The following is a 6,771-nucleotide window of genomic DNA, read 5'->3' on the forward strand; positions in this document are numbered from 1 at the left end:
ATTTATTATGATTATCCTTGTCAAAATTAGAGATAATTGTCATTTAATTAGATAATGCTTGCCTTATTTGATAAACCCTAATTATTTGAATTATTTGATTTGAATTATCTTGCAAGAAATTAAATTAGGCCAAATTTAGATAATCACCAACTATTTGATTAATTGAATTATTTGTAATTTGATCTAGATAGTTTTGAAAAGTTTTGAAATTTAAAATTTTGATTAAAAAGTTTAATTTGAAATGTTTAAATTCTAAACCCTAAAGTTTTGAAAAGTTTCAAAACGTGCCCTCAAGTGTTGGAATTTAAAATTTAATTAAAAGTTTAATATTGAAATATTAAATTCTAAGACCCTAGTACTTTGAAAAGTTCAAATTACACCCTTATGGTTTTATTAAGTTAATTAAGTGTATAATTAAAAGAGAGTTAATAAATCCATAATGATATGGTTTATATTTAATTAAATTAAAAGTATAATTTATTGAATTAAACCACTTAGTATTTTAAAAGTGTAAAATACAGCCATATACTATATACTCCCTCCGTCCCAAATTAATTGTCCACTTTTGACTTTTGAAGTCTTTTTTCTTCAACTTTGACCTTAAATATATTTATTTGTATTATATATTACTTGATGAAACTTATAACAATGAAAAGACATTTACAAATACAATCCATTCATATATTTTGCATCAAATATTATATATTAAAAAGAAAAATATTTAAGGTCAAAGTTGAAGAATAAAGACTTGAAAAGTCAAATATGGACAATTAATTTGGGATGGAGGTAGTATATAATTAAAAGTATAATATTATATATGTATAAGTAAAGCGTCAGTCTTACCGTTAGTAGGCCTCATTCATGAAGCTGGTCTATAAGGGGTGTTAAAGGAAATTGCCTATAAAATGGCGATTGAATGGGTATCCACTCTTACCCACCACACTCTTGACTAGTGGAGGGTCGTTAGCCGAACGGGTAGCATAATACACAACCTTCCAATATAAGTATAATGAAATACGAAGTAACTAAACACTCTCATTAATTCCCAAATCTTTGTTACTTTAGGAAAAGTGTGGAGTTGGTGCTAATCCATGAAATTTCACATTGCACCTTGTTGGTCGTTAGTGGAGCGTGTGTGGTTAACCGGTACACTAATATGGGACCAATGAAGGATGGCAATGGGAAGCTCGTAGATTATCATAGATCAATGGAGCGTGTGTGGTTAACCAACACATTGATTAGGTGATGATATCCTCGAGAGTACCAAGCTAAATTGCATGGTTATCCACACCTTGTTTGTGATCCTCGAAATACTAGTCACATATTTGAAGGGAACAATCGAGATGTAAACAAGTCATTGAAAATTTTAATGAATCTCAAAGGATCTAGGAGTTTCAATTCATTTAAAACCTAATTTTTAATTTTCGTTTTTCATGGTGGAAATTGGTAAATTGTCATTTACCTACCTTCAAATGTTCTGCAATTTGGATTATGGCATCCCTCTTCCAATTGTAGAATATTGTGTTGGATCCTAGCCTCAATATTTCATTTGGGTGATATATTGAGGATTTTATCAACTATCTTGATTTTCTCCCGTTTTGTAGATGTCAAAGTCTAACAACTATGGTCTTCCTGAATCCATTGGAAAAAGTTTTCCACTTGAAGATGATGTTCCATGATTGGATTGTGGAAATGGAAATCATTCTTTATTTCCTCCACCTCCTCCAATAATTCTACCTGACCCACGTGTTCAAAGACTTGAAAATTCCAAGGTCACTCAAGCCCTATTGGCAAAAAGATACAAAGATGGAAAGTCTGTACGTAATCATGTCTTGGATATGAAGGTGCATATCGATAGATTGGGAATTTTGGGTGTCGATGTCTCAAGGAAGTTGGTTGTTTACTTGGTTCTTCAGTCACTTACTGAATAATATAGTGAGTTCATTGGAGAGTACTATATGATGAACGACGACGTGACCCTTATTGATTTGACTTATTTGCTTATTGCTGCTGAATCAACGATGATTTGGCGCACTGGTCAAGCAAATTTGTCTGGTAAATTAATGTCCCATCCTTCTATGGGAAATGGCAACATTGGAACTCCAGAAAAGTTTTCTCTACGCAAGAGAAAGGCTAAGTCTGAGATAGTCCCGTGTATTATTCTAGAAGAATCCATATGTTTCTACTGCCAAAAGAAGGGCCATTGGTTACGAAGTTTCCCTTACTACCTGAGAGATCTAAGAGATGGTAGAGTCAAGATGTATAACTCTGCTTCAGGAAAAATCCACTATCTAACTATATTAAGTTTTCTATTTTAGATTCTTAATACATGATGTGATAAGATTGCATTTTGATGTGTTGTAGGATCGAAGAAAGGAAAGGAAACTTGAAGGAAGAAGTGTGTTGAGCCTGATCGCGAAGAAATGGATTTCGATCGCATGATTCGATGATCGGATTTTTGAGCTGCTGCTTAGAGTTATGATAGATTACTTAGGAATATGTGATAGCATAGTTTTCATTTGAATTTGCTTTGTAAGGACAAGTTTTTTCCGCACCTTTTATAAATAAAATAAATTTTGAGTTTTGTCTTATTTATATTTCCTTGCAATGTCATTTGTGAAAATTGATGCTTGTGCCTTTATATTATAAGCAATATTAAGTGGATGTGATTCTTAGTTATGTTATTTATGGTAGTGTCGTAATTTTCTAAGTAAGGAAAGATTCCCATCGCCCAAGTTTCAATTGGACAGAAGCTTGGAATCATATGATTTAAGTCATGTGATGTATGAAAATCTTGGTACTTAAGAAATTACGACTAATTCCTTGTTCACACAAGTCTGTGAGTCATGTGAAGGACTAAAAGACTAGAACGCAATGTTGCGCACTGGTCAAGTCCACCACAAATAACAATAAGATTATTCGTCATGATTTACTAAAAGTCTAGTAAATGTGGTTATGCTTACAAGATTAAGTATAATTCTGAATTTTTGAAAACGTTTCAATGTATAGCAGAACGAATAAGAAGAATCAATTAGGCAGAAAGATAAAAGTTTCTCCAATCTGAAAAGAAGGGAGAGTACTTAAGTATCATGTTTTACGATCATCTTAGTGATTATGAAACCATATCAAAATTAATCCTCTAAGGACACCTTAGTGCACTAGTATGGCTTAGAAGAGGAATTGGAAATTGTTGAAATGGTTAAATCAAAAGGAGAATCATACTTCGCTCCAAAATCAAGTCTTAGAGTCATACTCCAAGATTGTGACTTGAGTGACACGTCTTAAGAAGTTATTAACACACTCATCAAATGTGGAGTAGAAAATGTTTTTCTTACTCTTGCACGTTTGAAATTGGTAAGTCATGATGTCTTGGATAAGACAAAGACCAACTAAGACCAATTGTGTGAAATGTTTGTCTTAATAAGAATCTGCACTAACTCTTGAATATTTGTTTGTCAAGATATGTTTCTTGACAAGAGAATCTTATATGTCAAGAGGTCAGTGGGAGTCTAAATGATCTTGAAAAGTTTCAAGAACTAATCAAGTGTAAAGCTATTATTATACGCTAGAACACAACTTGAGGTTTGTAACCTATCGTGTTGACATATTCTTGTTTCTATGCAATTTAAGTTTGGTCAACTATGCATGTGAGTCCTATGACTTCTCAATTGATTGCATAGAGGCAAGGCACCCTGATCAATGGAAAGTACATTGATAGGTAGGGGTGAGCTGCTCAATAACTTGGAAGCAATGGTGGGACCCTTGATGGCAAGAAATTAAGAATGAACAAGTTCTATCCATAAAAGTTTGGATTTGTCACAAACATTATCTTATGATTATGGTAATGACAAGTTCACATGGATAGGAACACATACACCATAAAATCTAAGTGTCATAAGGTTTCTCTCCGTTTCATGAAAATGACTATGAGGAAACGCTTTCACTAGGAAGATTTTAAGGAGTTAGCTGTTGTGTAAATTGCATTCTCAAATTCGATTATGATTACATCATCCCTCTTCATAGTTCGAATTGTGAGAAATGGCAATAAGTCTGAACATTCGGGACTTACTGTTGTACGTTTTGAAATAGTTTAGACACACATGTGAGCTATCTAAGGAAAGGTGTATGAGTTTCAGAAGCTTAGATAAAGGCTTATCGAAGCATATCGTATTAGAAATATGAACTTTGGAAGTCATTAAGTCTTGATTTCTAGAAGTCCAACTGTTTTGTGAATACGTGTCAAAGTTAGTGAGAGCATAAATTTTATGTTGGTATGGATATAATTATCATGTTAGTGGGAGCATGATCATTATTTTAAGTGTTGCAAGTTAGCAATATTAATTATAGAAAACAAAAATTTCACTTTGCAAAGTTGCAGGGGTTGAAAAGTTGTTTTGCTATAATTAAGGGAGAGAATCTTATACTTCATTTCAAATCTAAAAGCTTAGATCGAGAAATTTTGATTAAATTTAGTCAAAGGACATATATGGCTGTTATGTTGAAAAGGCTCAACTTAGAATAATTCTATATATGGCAATATTATCGCAAGAAACTGCTAAAGTATCATGTTTTTCATTATGAATCGTATCCCATACGCTTCGGGTATTAGATCGATTGCATATGCTGTAATATTCGAACGTTCTAAATTTTCAAAATGCCTAGGGCATTAAAAGGGAAAACAACCAGAACTGGATATGACTAAAATAATTAAACAACTGTCAAGGACAATCTAAGGTTCACCAAGGATTAGTCACTTGTGGGCAGTTGGAAGTATAGTAACGAATGGATCATAATGACACTATTATGATTAGATATGATTCTATTAATAATGAGTTGTCGTACGACAAATATTCAAATGTTTACATATTGGGAGTTGGATATCGAGAATCTATGTCTAGATTAAAAACTTTGATGCAAGAAGGATGCTCAAAGGAAGGTACTTTGAATGAGAGACTTCATATCTATGGAAGTGCCTTGTAACAATCTCCAATAGAGCACTTTGTAATATCATTGGCAAAGTCTTGGTGGCTCTGGTGCTATGACATTACGAAAGGATCGTTGCATAAAATGTTAGAATCTAACGTATTCTAATAGTGGCAAGAATTAGGTATTCGTAAACTTATGGCAAGGATTAGGAGTTGTGAAATGAGTATCATTGGAAATGTGTTCAATTGATCTATTTCAAAAAGTATGGACCATAGGTAAACAGAGTGTGCATGCTTAGAGCATGAGACAACTATTTTTATAATTCAAGTAATAAGTTGATTATCCGAAACATTATACAATGAATAACGAGTAATCAATATGGTGATTAAATAAAGGTGTTTTATTTATACTCAAAAGTTTGGGGCCATATAGGATTAATATTATTCTTGTTTTTCACTTTGCATGTTTTGACTTACTGAATAATAAGATTGTTCAAACCATCCATATTCGATTAATAATGATAAACATCAGTTAAAAAAACTCGATCAGTTCACATTCACACTGTGAATCTGAATTGTAAATACAATTTTAACATTTACAATGTGAATCTGACTTATTATTTCAACTCTTTGATCATTCACACATTAGTTTAGTAAAATTTACATATACATCGAAATATATTTCAATATAATTTTATAACATTTTAACATTTGGTTTCTAATAAATTAGTTTGTAAAATCAACAAATAGATTTATTCACATTGTAAATCTGAAATGTAGTTGTAAGAATTCACAAAGTGAAAATGATTTCCTATTATTCACACTATGAATGTGAAAAAATTCGCAATGTGAATCTGAGCAGATTTATAATGTGAAACTAAACTGAAATTTTGTTCTTTTTTTTACATCAATATAAATTTATGTTTAAAGAGTACCAAAAAAAATATGAATTTTAATATATTTACTAATTTTTTTTTTCGATAAAAAATATATCTTAATTTTTCAAAAAACAAAAAACGAAGTTGGTTTTTTTGAAAAGAAAAATTCATTCTATGTATATCAATAGGGATCTCTCTGAAAAGATGACGAAAAATTATGAGCAATGGTATATTTGGTTTTTTTTTTCGATAAAAAACATGGAGTAAAAATATTTAAAAAAAAAATAAAGTGATTTTTATTATAATTCGGTGAATGTACAACCATTCTAAAAGTCTACAACCCTTAATTTTGTCGTTATCACTTTAAATTTCAACGCTTTGGATTGGTTATTTGATTCATAATGGTTATTTATTAAACTTTTCTCTCTCTCTCTCTCTCTCTCTCTCTCTTATATATATATATATATATATATATATATATATATATATATATATATATATATAGAGAGAGAGAGAGAGAGAGAGAGAGAGAGAGAGAAAGTTCAATAGATAACTATTATTAGTTAAAAAACCAAAAAATCAATCCAAAACGTTGGAATTTCAAACGATCAACGGCAAAAAGAATGGTTGTAGACTTTTACAATAGACGTACATCTAACAGCTTATAACAAAAACCACTTTTTTTAGGTCATGTTTTTTATCGAAAGTTAAAATCGAATATACGGTTGCTCATGATTTTTCCTCCTTTTTCCATAGAGATACATATTGATATATAAAATATGATTTTTTTTTTCGAAAAAAAAAGACTTATTCCGTTTTCTTTGTTGTTAAAAAAGTCAATGTCTATTTTTTTATCGAAAAAATTTAATAAATATATCAAAATTTATATTTTTTATACCTTTTGAATATAGATTCATATTGATATTAAAAAAAAGGAAATTTTAGTTTAGATTCACATTGTGAATCTG

This window comes from Lactuca serriola, chromosome 8, assembly GCF_051521515.1.
Source record: "Lactuca serriola cultivar US96UC23 chromosome 8, Lser_US96UC23_V15, whole genome shotgun sequence".
Classification (NCBI taxonomy): domain Eukaryota; kingdom Viridiplantae; phylum Streptophyta; class Magnoliopsida; order Asterales; family Asteraceae; genus Lactuca; species Lactuca serriola.